We start from the raw sequence: 19,819 nt of genomic DNA on the forward strand, positions 1-19,819 counted from the left end.
ATATAGAAAGCAGAGATGGAACAAGAAGCAAAATGAACACCAAAAAAAAAAAAAAATAGTAGCAGTACAAAATAGATGAAAGTGGCCCCTCTTCCAGTGATCTCAGGGGCTTTATCTATACTGAGTCTGATTCTCATTGGGACAAACCCGTAGCCTGGGCAGATGGCTACAATGTTCGTATAGGTTGAAGCTTATCCTCTCCTTATCTTTGTCCCGTTTCCTAAAAAATAACTGTCTAATATAGAGGACCAGTGCATTCCTACACTCAGAAATGTGCTTTGATTCTACATCTTGATTAAGGATTTTTTAATTTTTTTACAGTATCTATTGGCAAAGCTAATCCTTTATTTTGCTTTGTAGGCTTGTACTGCCTTTAGTAAGGCCACATGGGTCCATGAGTAGATAGACATGTGTTTGAATCTCTATAATCATGCTTAGATTTCCAAAAGTCTTCCATTTCACAGAGGTGATAGAGGCTCAGTCATCATTTGCAAGTGTTTTAACAATTGGTAATTAGCTAAGCAGGTCTTAAAAAAAAGTGATTGACCTTCACAACAGCTGCATATATGAAATCCCGATTTGTTTATTTTTAAATCATTCTCCCCTGCTGTAAATAGATAGCTATAATATATATATTTATATACATGTGTACAATCAGCCTTAGCAATACCGCTGTGAGGGAGATGAGGATAGATGGCTTTCTATTTATTTGACAAATGCACTATTACATAGCTGGGTTAAGTGATTTGTCCTGTAAGGAAGGGTGGAGCTGGGGAAAAAAACCCTGTCACATCTGCTCTCAGGTTATACCACTCTGGAATCGGGCAGCCACTATTGTTCTCTGGCTAACTGATTGAAAGGTTGGGCAAGGCAATTTTCTGAAAAAAGTTTAACTCTTTCTTCTCTTTCTCATACTTCCTCGCTCTCTCCTCCCTCTGAGATTATTATAAACTATTGATAAACGTGGCTGCTCTATGTTTACCCCTGCTCTTCATGGGCTCTGATGGGTTTTAGCTCTTGATAGGGCATAAGAAAAAAATCACCTCCAAAATGTTATAAAGATAAATAAAGCTGGGATGGGTAGGCTGAGTTTAATGCCCCTCATGAAAGTTGGTATTGGTACAAGTGAGGTCTTGGACTCCCCTTTCACAAGAGCTAGTCCGTGGCTCTGAAGGGTTACAACAGGAGCAAAGGCTTCTCGGAGGCAGGATTTGCTCATCGATACACTCCTGTTCTCTTGGGATCTCGGATGAGGGTCAGAGTTTTGGCTCTTTCTGCTTCAACTTGCAACTGCTTTCTACTGTACATTAGGGCTGCATCCTCTAAGTCCCTGACCTTAGACAGTCTTTCTCTATTTTGGTACATATTTGCATGTCACTTCCAGTGCTATATTTGATTTTAAAAAATGGGCCTGACTGTTATTTGGTCAGAGAAAGGCTATTTCGGTATTCTTTTTTAACTCATTATCTCTTTTGTTGATTATTTGTGGGAATCAAAATATCTTAGGTTTCTTGCCTCTTCTCATGCTTCTGGTTAATGTTTCCCAATGTTATCTGGTACATGCGTAGGGAATACAGTTTTATTTTAATACATTCTAAACAAAACATAATTGTGAAAGAAAACCGAGAGAGAAGAACATAGATAATGAATTTTGAAGCTAGATGTAATAAGTTACTTAATTCTGAAATATCTGCCATTCTCACTTGTTCATGTCATCAGAATGTAACACCGCTGACAAAGTAGTTATCCATATGAAGGTTTTTTTGTTTTTGTTTTTAACGAAGGGACAGAATTATAAGTTTCCTTTCTGGTGATAAGAGCTCTAACCCCTGCAGCACACTAGGCCCTGAGCACCATCTGCTGCGTGAAGCCAGCTTCGGGGACTCCTCCGGGAGGACACCGTACTATCAACATGTTCAAGAAAGCTGCTTCTGTTTAGGACCCAGACTCCAAGAAGGGCGTCCCCGGTCCCCTCAGAACCTCGGCTGGCTGTCATCCCATCAGGTACCCAGTCTGCACTTGCCACTCAGACGCGGAGAGCGTGTGCTGGGACGACACACAATGGGCCAGGAAGGGACACAGTGCTCTGTCGTACCAGTGCATTTATTGTAAGGAACCAGTTACGCTGCAACGGCTTTGCTCTTTTGTATTCCAGGCAACACGCCGGTGAATATAATTCATAATGAACATATTCAACATTTTTCCATCAGTTCAATACATTATTCATAAATATTAGAGATGGAAAAGACCTAGTAGATTACTGAGTCCAAACTGCCTTTCTGCACCTCCATTTCCCCCAACTGTTGATGCTAAGCTCCGAACAACAGCAACAACAACATATCACACAGGGAAAGTAACAAATTCACAGTTTGTACAAGTAAAAAGGAAAGCTCCAAAGAAGAGCCTGTATGGAGAGGGTGGGGAGGTCCGAGGCTTTCCCTTCCTGCTGGTGTGGCTCACTGAGGACTAGGATTCTGGGCGGCTCACTATGGGGAAGGCCGGCGGAGGGAGGGAAATGCCCGTTTCTCCTCTTGAGAATCCGAATTCAAGGTAAAGTCCAAGAGGCAATACCGTGTCCTGGGCTAAGTGTTTACTATCTGTCTCTACAACCCGGTGTGCACTCAGGCGCTCTTCTCTCCAGTTAAAACTTGAGATACTGACAAGAATGATGAAAAGAAAATGTATAAATAAATAGAAAGTTAAAACTACTAGAGAATGCTCCCTGGGATTATCTGTACTATCAAGATAGGAAAACTTTGCAGATGCTACTGTCTCTCTAGAGGAATAAATGCTTGCATTTTAATATTCTCAGCAGCTGGTTCCTGTTGAATACCATCAGGATGATTCAGCCACCCACCAGGAACACCAGTAACAGCAAGTGCACACACAGAAATCTGCAAAACTTTCTTCTCTTGATGCCAACACCATTACTCTGGCAAAGTCAGAACCTTTATTGAATTACCAGTTCTCCTAAATGCGACCCTTTCCCCTGCTGAATACCAGCACACTCGCAAAGAAATGAAACTTTGGCTGTGTAAGATGCAACATTCTTTCTGACTTGAGCATACCCTGCTGTCAGTCTTGCCTGGGCCATGGTCACGTGATCTGCTCCTTCAAAACGTTCTCATGATTCGCTATAACCTCAAAGGACCAGTAAGTCCGTACACACCTGGGGTCCACCTTGCATGCCGGGCACTACAGCCGAACCTGTGCGTTTAATGCTGGGTCTCTACCCTGACCTGCCTCAAGTTTTTTTCTCACTTCCATTTTTCAGAAGTTTCCCCTTTCCAAAGAATGTGGTTGCATGCCAGGACAAACAGAAACATGTAGATGAACTGCGCTGACCATAGCCATCCACACAGAATTACCATGCCATACTCAAGTTAGATAAAAAGCCCTGTATGTGCCCTCTTCTTCAAACAGACCAGAATAGACATAAAGGGAAAAAATGCCAAAGATGATAGCTAGCTATCAAAATTGTCTCACTGCCTCATTTTCAGGTCCCCAAAGTAAAATCTAAGGACATTCAACACAGATTCAGGTGCTCTCAACAGCCATGAAAATATATGGCTGGAGAGGGAATCTATAAATGTAATGAATACACAATTGGCTTATAACAGATGCAACTAAAATTAAATTCGATATCTTGACCTGCTCTCCAAAGTGAAAGTTTCTAGTTCAGGCTACAGACAGAAGTATAACAATCTCCTTAATCACATGAACTAGAACTATAAGCTGACACTTCTGGGGATGCTGCGAAGAGCAATCCTAAGTGTGTGTGTGGGGGGGTCTGTGGGGAACCTGAAAGAGAATGCGGCACTGGCCACAAGCAGCCACTATTCTAAACTCCCAGGAAACAATGTAAGGATCTCCGTAAGGAAGTAATAGACCCTATGAACTTGCACAAGAAAGTTCAATATATTTTTATTCAGTTCCTATTACGGAAAAGTCATTGTGTTTGTGTTTGTTGCTTGAGGAGATAATGAACTCAATGAGATCAGCCTATGACCCCAAGAAGAATGTTGTTGGGAAAGAACTACAGACAAGGGAATATTAATAATAGTAGCAGTAACAACAACAAGGATATTGAATGATGGCCACATGCTAGTCTTTGTGCCAAGCACGTTATACACTCCATTTCATGAAATTCTTACAATATTTCAGCAAGGTAGTTACCATTTTCCTATTTACAGATGTGGATAGTGAGGCCCAGTGAAATTAAGTGCAGTGCCCCAAATTACATAGACCTGTTCCCTCCCTTACAGATAAATACACAGATGACTAATCTATAAGACAGAATATGAGAACAGCCATTAAAAGATAGAGTATTGTAGAAATAAAGAACACCAGGAGAAAAGAAACAGGGATGTGAAAATGTGGTGTGTGCTTAGGAAACAAGGAGTAGCCTGGTCTGTAATCCGTTTAAACTGGTTGACTCAGCAGCCTCTGATTAGAACTCAGACTCTATAAGATAGTAAGATACACCCATTTGTACAAAAAGATTTCTAGGAAGAAGGACTTCTTTCCAAAAAATCTGACTGCAATTTCTCAATTTTTTCCTTTCTCTTTCTTTTCTTCTCCCTTCTCTTCTTCTTTTCTGCTCTTTTCCCTCCCTTCCTTCCTTCTCTTCCTGCCTTCCGTTCCCCTTCCTTCCTTCCGTTCCCCTTCCTTCCCTTCCTCTCCATCCCTCCCTTTTTCTTTCTTTCTTTCTTTCTTTCTTTCTTTCTTTCTTTCTTTCTTTCTTTCTTTCTTTCTTTCTTTCTTTCTTTCTTTCTTTCTTCTTTCTTTTTCGTCTTTCCCCCCCTCTCTCTTTTGGTGGGGGCAGACGGAAGAAGAGAAATGAAATACGAAGTTACCCTGAGTTACCCCGGAGGAGATATGAGTGTGAGGAGAACAGTGTTAACAGCAGAGGGTGTCCAAGGAGTGCAAGATCTGGGTACATTTTCTTTTATTCCCCAGAATGCCTGATCCTTAGCATTCATATTTGCCCCTCCCTGCCCCATTAAGGTAAGATTATTGGTACAGCAGTAGGAACCCGAAAGGCTGAGTTCCTTTGTTCTTTTCCTCAATTACTTCTGGAATATCATCTACTTTTTATTTTTATAAAACTTGTGTTAGGGGTCAGGATGTGGTATAGGAACAGTAGCTAGAAAGCCTGAGTTCTAATACAATTTACCTTTCTCATCTTGAGAAAGTTTTGTCACTTCTCTGTTTAAATTTTCTCATCAGCAAAGTAAATGGTTTCAGCTCAAATAGCATTTCTTAATCTGTTAACCCCCCTGTCCCTTTTGATGAAAATAAAACCTTATGCTTTTCTGAATTTGTTTTCACTCTCCTCTAGTTAGACCCCTGGCTCACAGAATGCACTGTACAGCACCACTAGTCAAGATGAATTTGTGGAGCTACCCTTTCTCGATTTTCTTAAGCTTTCCTTTTCAATTGTTTTCCAAATATAAGTCATTGTAATACATAAAATTTTTTTTCCTCAAATTCTACAGGGTGCTGCAACCAGGTATTCGGTATTTTTTTCTGGAGAGTTTGCTAACCCACTCACCCACATTGAGATATCTAAGTCTCCTTCAAGCTCTAAGATGCAATGATTATGATTCTATGATGCTGACATTTGCTTTGTCGACACTTAAGGCAGAGCTTTTCAACTTCAAACAATAGCATAACAAGTTGCTATAACAATTACACTTATATGAATCTTTAAGCAGACGTGCACAACAGCTCTTTACAACTAGTAACACACCGGACAGCCAAAGCTTTAGGAGGTTGTTAAAATTCTCAGCAAAGGTGAATTCTTCAGTTAATTATATGCTATAGGAGAAAGTATTGCCTTCCTATCTACTTATAAAAGTGACCGACTCTTTTTTTTCGGGATGTTAATTTTCCAGCCAGCCACAGGCTAGAAACATCTCCAGTAACTTTAATCACTAGTGCCCACTCTGTCACAGTTCCTGTGTCTCACCCTCCTAACCCTGCCCGTTGAGTTCATCCTTACTGATGTAATCACACATGCTTCTTTGTAGTGACATTCGTCACAGTGCTCATTTAGAATTATCGTCATTTCTACTGCACCCTAGGTCAGCGGGATTAAACGTGCTTATGCAATTTGTTGTCATTTTAATTTTTTCAGCTAGGGCTTCTTCATCCAGAAGGACAATTTATTTTATCTGATCAATATATAACTAGCCAGTCAAATAACTCTGGAAAATTGGTAGAAAATCACTCAGTGGGGCAAAATCTTATATTTAGAAAGGTTTTTGTAAACCTGGACAGTGGCATTTCACTGACCTTGAATCCACAGGTCCAAAATTTATTAGTGTGAACTTAGTCTTTCAGTCTATTAAAGCACATAAAATATGCATGATTTGTATTTATGTGTGTGTTGAATTTAATAAACTCGTCGAGAGTCAGGTATTCTTAAATCTCTAGCTTGTTCCACATTGACTAATTCACCGATTTTTAGATAGAGCTGAAAATATTGTTTTTTGCTGTGGCTTAAACTTTTTTTAAAAAAATAAATAGAGTACATAGACTGTGAAGAAGCAATGTGGCTCACTACGACATTCTACATATTCCTCAACTTTGCTCTTTCTACGGTCAGGGGTCAGGGTATGCACAAATAAATAAATCCACGATAGTTTAAATCTAGGAATTTGGCTGAACTCTGAAAACATAGCCTAATAGACTTGAAAGCTTGGCATCTCATCATCGCTTTATATTATAAGGCTGACAATGCCACCTTATAAAACATATATTCGTTTATTTTCATGTTCGATCAAAAGTGAGGGTTTCAGGAATGGGAATGGATTACGGATCGTTCTCTCCTGGTTATTTTTGGCTTTAAGTATATTGATCATTTTATCATTTTCTTGTTTTAAACTGCTTTAAACACAGCACAAATGTTATTCTCATCATGCCAGAAATGGGTTTGGAATTGATTTTGAGTTTCCATCAATTTTACTCTTTGCTCTCTGTGAGAAGTTTTTCACTTGCTTAAATTCAAAAGGATAGTTCTGTTCAAAAGACGTCAGAGTACAACCTGGAGAGATCCTTAGCTGGACGAGAAAGCTCACATTTTCTACTGTACAAAAGACTAAAAATTGTGAGTTTATTACCATGGACTTTATTGAAATTAGTGAGGAATCATTCATACGAACGCAATTTCAAGGGCTTCCTCCCTCTTTCTCTTCATGTAAGTGTTCGACAAAAGCGTGCATCTTCTGAGAAGCCGGCCTGATTGGTCCAGGTTGGCACTGTTTCAGTGTTTGGCCTACGGCGGCTGCTTAGGAATAATTTTGTCTCATCCTCTCTATTTTCCTGGACCGTATCGGACTCAGACACGTGGTATGCAAAGGAAATCCAAGTCCCTTAAAAATGCTAGTTCTTTGGGTACTAAAGCCAAGCCTAGTTCTACTTTGGCCAAATGATCTTATCAAGATTTAACAAGAGATATGCAGTAATATCTCCAATCTGTGAGCAGGCATTCACTAAGGAAGATCATTTACTACATACAGAATACAGATCTGGAAGCAGGGAGGGACACGATCGAACTTATTCTATTGGTGCTGAGAATAACAACACCGACACGGATTTTATGGCAATTATTCATTTCAGTTAATTTAGAAAGAAATAAACAAGTAGTTCTTTCCATATTAAAGCAGATACTGGAGATCTATTTTCAGTGATTGCTGAAAATATTTTGGCTTCCATAAAGGCACCTTACTAACACAGCTGCTTTGCCCTCCTCTGCGCTGTCACAATTCAGAATTTGTAACATTTCAGCCAGGTTCTCTAGACTAATTGGATGAAACAATTGCATTACAGTGTTAAGATTCCTTTGCAGAATCTAATGAGAGGAGATCTGCACAGTTCAGATAGCCTGGAAGATCTGTAACGAACACGGCCCAAATCCTACATGTTCCATACATTTTTCTGCATTTAAAGGAATAATCACTCGTATAATAAGTGTTAGGATTTAACCCCACACTTAGGACTATCAACAAAGATAGGGAGAAATTTAGATATGTAAACTTCATTTCCCACCCCAGTCTTACTTCTTGCCTGCATTGTGTTTTGTGTTTCAGAACAAATGCTTCATCTCTTTTGAAAAGTGCCAGGAAATCTCTTCTCCAGCTCTCTGGGCCCTTGATTTTACATGTGTAGTAAAGACACACCTTGAAACAGAGAGCCCCACAAACTAGAGTGGGACGTTAATTTAAATACAGACTTAGGGGGAAGAGCTCCATCTACTGCATCAGTTAGCTCATAGTTTGCACCCTACAGTTATCCCATTCACTACTTTCAACCTCTTAGAGGCTCTCAAGAGGATGAAAAAGTTACAGCCCCCAAACCGCTTTGACTCCGAGGCCATTTTGAGTATTTCCCAGATATTCTGAGCCCCTTTCCTTCACCCTTCCCAATCTCCCAAGCTTTCTATGTTTCAGTATGAAAGAAAAATGGGATGCTTTGCTATACAAACCATCCTTGGAAAGAGGCAGGAAGCCATTGATTACTGAAGGAAAAGCCCTAGATAGCTAAGGGGAAAGCAATAGAAAGAAAATCGCTCTACCTGGCCCACGGAGCAGCCCAGGTAAAAAGCAAAGAGAAGTATAGCCTACTTACTCCTCCTGCCTTGCATCATTGCTGAGGAAGTCTGCAGCCACCCAGGATCAGGGCTTCTGGGCTCTCCCCAGCTGCACAGTGTTGTTGTGGCATTGGGAATTTGCTGTGGCTTCGTAAGATTATGGGGATATGCTTCAGCAAGCCAAAAAAGTCACAAACAAAATTCAGGAGAGAAAAAAAAAAAAGTACAAAAACAGCTGATCTTACTGGAGGAGCTCCTGGCATTTGCCTACATATGCCACAATTTTCTTTGGTATTTCCTGGTTCTGTGATCAGAAAAATTATCATATCATGTTTATTATTGTTGTTTTTTTCAGTGTTGCTGGTGGTGAGGGGCGGTACAGGGAAGGCAAACACTGTAGGAGTTTTGGGGAGTAACAAGGTAAAGATTACTTCTCCCACTTGTTTGAAGGCTTTCCAGGACATCACAAGGTTAGAAAGTTTCTTCTTCAGAATACTGAAGATACATAGAAATCATATATAGGGAAAAATGGCCATAGTCTTTCTAGATTGGGAAAGTGAAAAACTTTTTAAAATGGTAACAGATATGGAACAAAGCAAACCACATCTGAATAAACTCGAATGTTAATATAGCTGCATAAAATTCAAGTGTGAAAGACTTATAAAAATACTCTATAAATTAAGATGCCTTATTAGAATACAAATAGACATTAATAAGTATATACATATGTTAAATAATCAGAGGGAGGCAACAGTTAACTGGATTTCTAAATTATAAAAAATGGACTATAATAAATTAATAAAAGTTTGCATTACTGCTAATCCTCTTTGATGTAAAAATAAAATTAATATAAATATAAAGTGGAGTTGTGTCTCTGTGTGTGTATGTGTGTATATGTATGTATATCTGCACAAAGTATTACTGACTGACATTGAAAGGTGATATGCTGCATAGAAATCAAAACTTTGAATTATTTTAAATTGGGCATTTAAAATACCAGCATTAACCTGGCAGGTTTTTTTCTCTTTTTTTTATACATTTAATTTTCAGGTTCTGTTTTAAAACATGAAAAGAAAGACAAATTGGAAAAACATTGCACATCAGTATGTATTTTGTAAAATAATCCTTCTGCATTTATTAAAATATTTAGTTCTCAAAAAAAACCCCAACAAAACGGCTAATTTTTTTTAAGCCTTTCCAAGACAAGTTCAGTACTGAGTCAAGAACAAGTATGAGAAATTTCACCTCAAAATGAAATTTGTTTGACTAGTTACAAAGGCCTGAAAAACGAGATTATCTCCAGCATAACTATAACAAACAGCTAATGAATAAATATATTCTGGCAAGAATCGATCAGAATTGCAAAGCTTGGGAGGGTCATCGCAGACTTGAGAAAGGTAACCAAGTGAAGAAACATCAAACGGAGTTAATGGAGATAAAGCCCTTCTGAAAAATGGAAAGTGTTAACAATCACTGACAGGAAAGAATATACTTCAACAGCAGTGGCAACAACAAAATAAAACAAAACAGCCCCAAACAACTGGAAACACATATCTCCAGAAACAAAATATGACTGCTTATTAAGCAAGAGGAGAATCTACTTCTTTGTCATTCCCTTTGGAAGCCTGGCTTTAAAAAAAAAAAGGGAAAGAAAAAAAAGGTTGCACAAAAGATACATGTGTTCCTTTTCTGGTATTATTACAGGCCCACCTAGATTTAGCTTTCGATTCCAGATGAGATCAGGCATGTTCAGACTAGCACATCTTTGCTCTGTAAGCACAGAGCTGCTATCATTTTACTGGCAAATTCTCGTATCCCCAAATTTATGCACAATAGATGCCCTTAAAAATCTGCAAATTTCCTCCTTCAGTCAAATACCTCATTGAATAAATTTTCTCCTCATTTACTTTGCTACTATTAAGCCGAAAAGTTAAGGCAAGCGACTCCTATAAGAAAGGAAAGTTGAATAGTACTTACCCTAAGTATAATGTGCAAGCCTTATTGGGGGAATCTACTTTTGCTCTATGATTTTTAGAAGGGAGTCCAGGTCTAAACTCAGCTCTCGCCCTTTTCCCTTCTGGAAAACTGAGTAGACTCACTGAAGGTACCTCTGAGAAAGATCATACCAATCAACAGCCTTACCTGTGGCCATTCAGAAGACTGCACTTTGGTGTGTGTTTAAAACTATGAATAAAGTCAGATACAGCGCATGCTCAGCAGGCGATTTAAAAATATTTATAACATTGTTGTTTCAAAAACAAATTTCCTCAAACAAAGCAAAACTCACATTTCTTATCCATGCCAAGTTTAACGTTCTGAGACAAAGCTGTTTTGGAGTTTTCCGCTGGGGAAAAAAAGGCTTCTAAAATTTTTTGTTGAACGAAAAATAGTTCTCCCTTCCCTTTTGGGTACTCTTAAAGGGGTGGAATAAATTTCCCTCCAAGTTTCAACAGAACTCACCTCTGGCTGAGATTAGCATCAGAAATGTAAGGTCTGTGAAAAATCATTTTAGAGAAAGTAACAAGGAAATAAGAACTATGGGTTTAAAGAATGTAATGGTCATCTGAACGTTCAGAGCAGTCTCCTTGTTACCATATAAAAAAAAATCCTGATACAAACAGGATATATCATGTCATGTACAGATAAGGTACGTCATGATGAGAATAACGTATAGGCAACCAACCGTTTACACACCTAGAGAAGTTACGTTTTTCTTTTGCTAACTAAAATCTGAACTCTCCAAAACTGAAAAAGAAATACATCAAAAATTTAGGAGAAATCCTGTAATAATGTTATTTTAATTCCTCTGTTTTATACAGGAAACATGGGAGGGAAGACAACGCATATCGATTGGCTAAACTGCAAGTCACACAAAATAAAAATTTGATTCACTATGATTCTCAAAGTACTCCATGCAGNNAGGAATGCATGTGTTACCCCTGCCTGGGGATTTCTCTCTTTCTCCTTCTTGAGGGTCCCCAAGTATTCCATTTCACCATCTATCACCAAACCCTGCACAGCCCACAGACCTCACAGATCTTATTGAAATCTCCCACTTAATTCTGAAGTCTCTGAATGACTTTCAGACCCTGCTCTACTTTCCAGGGGTGCTCAGCTGACCTCACAAAAGCTCCACAGAAACATCGTTCAAGATCTCTGATGCTTTCAAACTCAACAGAGGGTGCCAAAAAAAAAAAAAAAAAAAAAAAAAAGCCAACGATTAAAAAAAAAGTTTATTAAAGTGAAACTAGGAGTACAGATTTGAAGAAGTTGCTTCTACTTTTATTTCCCTCTGAACTCAGCACAGGTGTTTCCTAACTCACACTGCCGTGCATGCTGATGAAGGGAGGGTTAAGTGAAGGTGAGGGAGTGGGCCAAGGGCCGACCAGCAGGCATTTAGGATCTCTAGCCTCCTGTGTTAATGGACGCGTTTAAAAATGGACCCCCCAAAAAGCCTAGAATGAGGTTTCTTTTTGGCAAATGATTAAACCAGTATACTGACATAATTAAAGCTTTGTCCTTAAATAAAGCATCAGATCAACAGAACAAAAACAAAGATAAAAATTGCACACACATATGCATGCACGCACACACACTCTCTCTCACACACACAGATACACAGAACTAGCGGGTGAGGGGAGAGGGAAATTAAATAAAAGAAAACAAACAGAGTCCTAACAGGCCATTCTCCGAAAAGGAATCTAAATAAAAAGTCATATGATATCTGATAGTGCAGGACACGTCGCCAAGAACTGGAGCGGATTGCCTACAGGAAGAAAGGGCCAGTGTATTCCAGCTCAAAGAGCTTTTCTTTCCTCCTCCTCTATTTTTTTTCCCTTTTCTCCTCGACTGTGAATGTGTTACTCTCAGGTCAGATCCACGAAGAATCCCAGAATGACAGCTATCACCTTTCACTGTACTCTTGGCGGCACAACTAGCTGATAGGAGCTGCCTGAGTTGGGATCAAGAGGGGCTAGTGCAGCTTTCACTAACAGCCTCTTACCATACCCCTTCTGCCCTTTCCATAGACCCCCTTGGTCACATAAAAAAAATAGAGCAAAAAAAAAAAAAAAAAAAAAAAAAAAAAAAAAAAAAAAGCAAAAAAAAAACCAAAACAAAACAAAAACGAAAAATGTAAGCACAACAGCCCACAGCAACAAAAGAGTTCAGGGGAAAAAAATCAGAAACGAGCCAAAAGGGGGGGAAAAAAAGCTCTTGCCTTCAATATAAAACTTTTTAAAGACTGAGTTTCTTTTATTTTGATGACTTTCTTTTTAAAGATCCTTTTCTCCTGAAGCACTATTAGAAGCATTAAAAATCTTTACAAAAAGATAGAAAAGTCTGGAGGCAATACAAGAATTTTCCCGAAGAAAACACACAACTATAAGAAGGGAGCTACCCTAAAAAATTTTGGATTTGTCAAAAGTTCCCCTAAATCTAACGTCTTTCAGCGAGTTCAAGTGGCCACCTAGCTCTTGTTTTTTCTCTGAGGGTCATTACTGAGGCAACACATACACAGTAAGGTTTCCCGAAAAGACTCCTTGTTATCAAGTTACTTCAAACATAAGGCGCTCACACCTCCCAGCCAGAAGGGTTTACTGACTAGTAGACATCACACTCTGCCCTGATATGTGTTACACTCTTAAGAAGCAGTTACATAAATGCATTCTAAAAATATGGAAAATGTATATATCTATATTTTCCNTACAGTTTTTCTCCCCAGGGCCAGGAATAGATTATATTTTCAGTGAATGGAAAAAAAGAAAAGAAAAGAAAGAAAAGAGTTCCTGAATTTTGAAACAACTGCTGTAGCTCATTTTTACTTAGTAAAATAGTTATCTGTACTTAGGTACTGTACATAATATATATTTAAGCATTTTTCTGGAGCTTTTGCATTTTTCCCCTCGTTCAGTTTTATGTCTATTATGTACCTTAAGATTTCCAAATGACAATCGAGATACAAATGCAGTAGGGGGAGAACTTTTAGAAAGAAAACATTTTCTTGAGTTTATAATTCAAGAATATTAGAATAAAGATATAAATCCATTTATAAACGATGGAATTGTTTAGTACATTTTGCACATACAGTTCACATGCTGATTTCTTTTTCCTTTTGTCAGAGCATTAATTTGAAAATGATAAGCATTCTGGAATGTTTGCTACAAACACAAATTCATGGTAAAAATATACAAGCATAGGCAAAAAATCAAGTGGAGAACACAAAGCTACATGGCAATCAGAATCATAGAAAAATCTCTGTCTAGACTACATTTCGCTTGAACTAGTGTATCATGGTTAGGGCAAGTAATCTCTCTGGGGTTTTTTGTCATTTACGTAATTAGATGGAAACAAAAATAAAATACAAGTATCTGCTCCCTTAGTACCTTTTCTTAATAACTGACAAGTGACACAGGCGGTACCTTTTAAACAGATGGATGCAAGAACTTGGGAGGCTGGATGAACTAATGCACCCCATTGGTATTTGGGGAGCCCAAATTCCTTAATTAACTTTTTACCCAAGTGGCAAAAGTAGAAGATGTTCTCGCCACGACAGTGATTATTTGATGTACTCTCATTCTTTCCTGCCCAGGATTTTGGGGACCCAGATGATGCATCCGGAGCAACTTTTATTGTGAGTAGAAAAAAATAGCATTGAGTGAGCATAAGAACAGTTGGATTTAGAAAGATTAAAAGAGGAGAAAAGAGCAACATATCCAACTTCATTAGTCTTTTTCCTTTTTCTTTTTTATGTATATATATTGGGGTGATGGGGAGAAAAGATAACTGGATTTCTTTTGAATGTCTTTGTGTCTTTATAGAGTGAATGTTCTGTTCCTGTCTCTTTCTTTTTAGGCGAAAAACTAATAAAAATAGAAAAACATATATCAGACATTAAGCTCACTTCCCCCCCCCCCTTCCCTTTGTAAAGAACTCTTTGTTCTCTAGTGAAAATGCTGAAAAATCCCCGGGCAGCTACTCCCTGAAACAAGTGCAAAACACTTAGAGGCTTTTGGGCTGGCTGGGAGCCAGGAACCCTCCCGCTGTCTGGTTAGAAGAGGAAAAAAAGAAGAGAGAGGGAGAGGGAGAGAGGGGAAGAGAGATGGGGGGGCAGAGGGAGAGAGAGAGAGAGGGAGAGAGGGGGGGAGAGAGAGAGAAGGGAAGAGAGAGAGAGAGAGAGAGAGAGAGAGAGAGAGAGAGAGAAATTGGAGCTTCCTTTAATAGACATAGGAAGCAACGTTTTTTTTCTTTTTCTTTTTTTTCAAAACTGGCGGTCAAGCGTTAAGTAACTCCCGTCCAAATCCACCTGCTAGAAATGAACTTGGGTAACCCCCCAGGGGTGCACAAAGACAGGGAAGACAGTAACATACTCCATACTCTTTCCCACCCCCCCGTTGTACTGCTTCCATTCTTTCTGCTCCCATACACAAATGCCCACAGATCTCACGCCACCCCCCTTGCCCCCCAACAACAAACACAGCGAAATACATGCTCCCTCAGTCTCCTTAAAAAAAAAAAAAAGGCTTTTCCATCTCCGTTGCGACACAGTGATAAGGGGTAGCGAACATCTCATACCTGGTGTGAATGCTAATCAGTCAGGAGTTCTCCTTTTCCCAAGACAGGGAACTGTTTCCTTCCAAATTTATTAGAACCTCCTCCACTGCCTCTTTGAAAAACCTTCTTTGTCACCCTCTCCCAAGTCCCGATACTTCTTTAAAAAAAAAATGGCTTCGGAGCTCCTTCTATTCTTGATATTGATTCTCTCTCTCTCCCCCCACCCCTCCTCCTCTCTCCTGTCTGTGTCTCTTCTGAGTGGTCTATTGATAAGTCCCTGGAGGCACTGGGTCAGCCTGCCCGTAGGAAACCAGACACAATGCACAAATCTCCGAGTGCCATTCTGCCATCAGCAAGCAGACCACGTTTAGGAGAGAGAGAGAGGAAAAAAAAAAAACAGTAGAGCAAGAGACAGAGAGAGAGAGAGAGAGAGAGAGAGAGACCAACCGAAGGAGGGAGAGAGAGACTGAGAGAGGAAGAGAGAGGGGGGAGAGAGGGAGGGGGGGAGAGAGAGAGAGGAAGAGAGAGAGAGACACGGAAGGAGAGAGAGAGAGTGTGAGAAAAAGACTGATTGGAACAGGAGGGAGGGAGAGAGAGAAAGGGAGAGGGAGAGAGAGCGCGAGGGAGAGCGACACTGCCAGTCAGGTTAATCATCCCGACTGTAATTAGCTGTTCGGCTTAGACATAAAACAATTGAATTTGAATGATCTGTCAGCAGGCTCGGCTGAACCAAAGGGGAAAAGCGAATATTACAAAAAGACTGTTGGTGTGTTCTGATAAGCAATACTGCTCGTACTGACAAATCCTCAAAGGGGGAACTATTAAAACTTACAACTAAACAAAAAGTGCAAATACAAATGGCACTAGATAGAGGTCTTTAAAAAAATGGAGTTTTCCCCCCAGTTTTATGAACGGTAGATATTTATGTTCAGGTGCCAACATATTAGGGTCTGCGTGTAATGTGTGAAAGTTTATTAACGATGGCCTAGGAGTGTAGCAGACAGATGCTGCAGAGAACAAGACAGGTACAGTCAGATGCCGAGTCTAGATCTTGGAGGGGGATGGATGCTGGAAGAAGAGGCACCGTGGCAAGAGATCAGCACAGACAAAGTCAGTGGGCAGACAGGCAGACAGATTTTAGGCACGGCACGATCTCTCGTCTAAAAAGGCAAAAGTTCTGATGCAATAATAGGTGCAAAACAATCCATCCATCCTCTCTCCCGGGAGCACTCTAAGGTACAGTTAAAATGGATTAATCTTTGTGACAAACAGAGCTGGCAAGGCAGACTATGGCAGACACCGAAGGCGATTCGCAGACCCAGAGAATACCAGAGCCGGAAAAAGCCACGGAGATCAATCTCCCCAACGCCCTCATTTAGCAGACGAGGAAACTGAGGCCCAGAGACTCAGGCTAATAAATCACAAAGGCAGTAGCAAAGTCGACACTGGAACCCAGGGCCCCAGAGGCCCACCAGGCTGGTGCTCTTTCTGTTCTACCAGCTAACCTCCAGCTTTCTTCACAGACCCTGGCCCAACAGGTATGGCTATCACCCTGTACCTGGAACAGGATTCCTTCCATCACTATAGTTCGTGCACAAACCTCCAGTTTTTAAGAGGTCTAAACAGCTACGTGGAAATATATTCTGGTCCATTTTGAATTTTAGGGATAGGGATTTAAGTCTTAATTCAGTCTCAGAGCAAAGCAGAAAAATACAGCATTGTAGAGGCCCTGTCTCAGCAACGTAGAGCTGGTCCTGCCACATTCCAAGCTAAAGAAGGCCAGTGGATCCGTCTACAAAGACCTCTCCTGGAGTTCGGGATTCGCTCTCTGTTTATCATCTGCTATACATCACCATGTAGGAAGATGTCGTTCTGTCCCACAACTCATTTTTAAAATATAGGCACACTGTGGGTGAAAGGGATTGAGGCTTTCAGCCTACAATGCCCTTCTATCTAAATCACTGATTATATTTGCTACCTGGGCGATGAGCTGTGGGCAACTTTTCCTGTATATTGCAATTGAAATGAGCTTCTAAAATAGGAAATTTGGGGAAACGGTATTATCTGCCCACATATCCAATGCTATCTTTTTTGGGGGGACATGTATGATCATATTCAGTCAGGATTTCCCTCTTGACAACAGATACTTGAAGGTACATTTTTTTTTAAAGGGGGGAAGAGGTGCTTATGAAGAGAGCAACGCCATCAGATATTACTAGAGAGATTAAGTCTCTTGTCCTGAAACAAGAATCATGGTGTATATAAAAGCGAAAACTCCCTCTCAGTCACACTTCAGTGACGATGTCGCTACTTAGGGTGGAAGAAGAAAACTGAAAGAAATGTCAGGCACCTGGGAGCCCACTGGAGGGCCAGTAAACTGAGAGAAGCCATAGCCAGAGTCGTTTAGCTTATTTGCACATCAACTGCTTTAACAATGGCTGCTGTGACCTGTCTAAAACACATGGTCCACAGTCAGTCAATTTAGGGGGAGGAGGGACAACTGCTTTTGACATTGGTGGGTCCTCCTGCTCAAAGCACCCCATAGGCAAGAGCCAAGAGCAGAGCAGTGAGGCGCTCAGTAAAATTCGTGCTGGGTGAACTGGGTGAAAAAGGGAATGAGCTTTGGAGTGAAACAGACCTTTATAACATTGCAGAAGTCATGGCCACTCTCAGAACCTCAGTTTCCCTATCTGTAAAAGGGGATAATATTAATCCCATAAGGTTTTTTTTTGAGCATGACATGAGCTAACAGATGTAAAGTCCACGGATGATATTACATGGTAATTCCTATTGAGGCAGGCATAAAATGAGGGTGTAAATAAATAGAAGTGCATACTATGGATGTGTCGAGTGTGTCATATTCAAAGCATGTAGGTTCAGGACAGGAATACTCATAGCAAAGCAAGGATCTAATATACAGATTTCTATTAAAAGGGTTGGCAGCAGAGATTATCAAGTTTAGACTCCCAAAGTTCTAGAACTTAAACTTCAAAGATCATCTGAGGATTGTCTGATCTCTTTCTACCCAGACATCAGTGTATTTCCCAGCTCATAATAATAACCAACATATTACCGAGTACCCGATTTGTGTGAAGCACTCTGCTAGGTACTTTACATTTGTGTCCTACTCTGGTGTCACAGCAACCCAAAGAATTAGGCACTAGGAAGCCTCACTTTATAGAAAAGGAAACTGAGGAATAGAAGGGTCAGGTCACGTGCTCAAGAGCTCACAGCTAGTAAGTGTGGAGCTGGGGAGGAAATCCAGGCAATCTGACTCTGAAGCCTGTATCCTCAGCCACGATGCTGGGCGGGGATACGGTAGGTCTCACTCAGTAAATACGTGTTGAATAAATGAGCTAGTGTATAGAACACCAGTGTTTTGATTTCATTAAAAAATAAGTGGAAATCTGGGCACAATCACTGGACAGAATCTAGTGCTCGGATTATACAGTCCGTACCTGTACCTCTTCGGCAGCTCACTTGAGGTGGCAGCCCTGCCTCGGGAGCCAGGGTGAGCCAGGTCCCTGTGTGGTGTTGAGAATGCATGAGGTGACGATTGCTGCCTATGACCACCCTGGGCATTTAAATATCTGACGGCATTTTCAGCACTTTGAGGGTAGTGTTAGCACACGGGTTATTAATTGGCTTAATTCCAGTTCGGATAATTACATCGTGTCTCTTTAATTTTTCCCCGACTATGCCATTCTTCATTTCCTGTCACAAATGTGCTCTTTAAAAAAGCATATGAACACACAAAAACATATAGTTATATTTGAGGTTTGCAGAGCAATAGAGCATGTTCTTTTTTTCCCTAAATGATTACTGTATAGTGGTCATGTAATAAATGAATGAATGGGCAAAAGAACTGAAGTCATTGCAAAATAAAGATAACTAGTTGAAGCTAACATTTGAAATAAACAGATTTTTAAACCATTTCTTTGGTGACAGGATTCCAATCATATTTTTTTTTCTCATGGGCAGATATTTCAAGAGCTGATGACCTGTTCATGATAAGCTGATTTCCTTATACTATATAGTTTCTAGCATAAAAAAAAAGCAATAAAAATGGATCTTTAAAGTACAAAGTAACACTAGGTTCTGAATGGTATAGTATACTGAACTCATGGGTTTTAGAATAGTCATTAATACAGTTATTAGACCCTGACTTCTTTGGCAGGTTTTTTTCTTCACCAAACATATTACTAGAATAATCTTCAAATTATAGAAGGAAAGGACAAAGGATCTCAACTTAATAAGCTTAGGAAAGTTTGACAGTCATAAACACACACAGCCCTTCTTTTTTTCCCAAAGAATTATTGGTCTTTGAAACACCGACTGTGTCTACATGAGACCGAAGAAAATCTCCTGCAGGCATGTATTTGAATCATGTGCACAAATACTTGAATGTACCCGTGGTAGAGCAAGGCTTATTAGTCCTTTTCAGTGTACATTTGTATGAACAACTCACCAAATATGGGGAACGTAGAAAGTAAGAGACTAAAGGGTTAATTTATTTACTATGCATGAGAGTTTCTAGACCTTTGCTTCTTCGGCTTTTAGTTCAAAATTCCATGCATACTCTGCACATAATAATAAATGCCATAATTCAATGTATGCCATAATTTGATTTACTTTCAAGCACCTTTTCTGGTTCAGCTCTCAAAGCTTTCCTTC

At 39.9% G+C, this 19,819-nt stretch overlaps 1 protein-coding gene across 27 annotated transcripts in view; it reads right to left on the reverse strand.

Annotated features, from left to right (window-relative positions):
• The window catches only part of ZBTB20 (zinc finger and BTB domain containing 20), a 757,238-nt gene that overhangs the window by 103,767 nt on the left and 633,652 nt on the right, over nucleotides 1-19,819 (reverse strand). For 2 of the 27 annotated variants that reach the window (XM_040621291.1, XM_040621289.1), the window contains exon 1: nucleotides 15,167-15,632. The exons of the other annotated variants lie outside the window; for them this stretch is intronic. The gene's annotated coding sequence lies outside the window, so the exon portion shown is untranslated. Of the gene's footprint in view, nucleotides 1-15,166; nucleotides 15,633-19,819 lie in introns of those variants that run through there. 27 annotated transcript variants of the gene reach the window in all.

Source organism: Ursus maritimus, unplaced genomic scaffold (genome assembly GCF_017311325.1).
Source record: "Ursus maritimus isolate PB19 unplaced genomic scaffold, ASM1731132v1 scaffold_4, whole genome shotgun sequence".
Classification (NCBI taxonomy): Eukaryota; Metazoa; Chordata; class Mammalia; order Carnivora; family Ursidae; genus Ursus; species Ursus maritimus.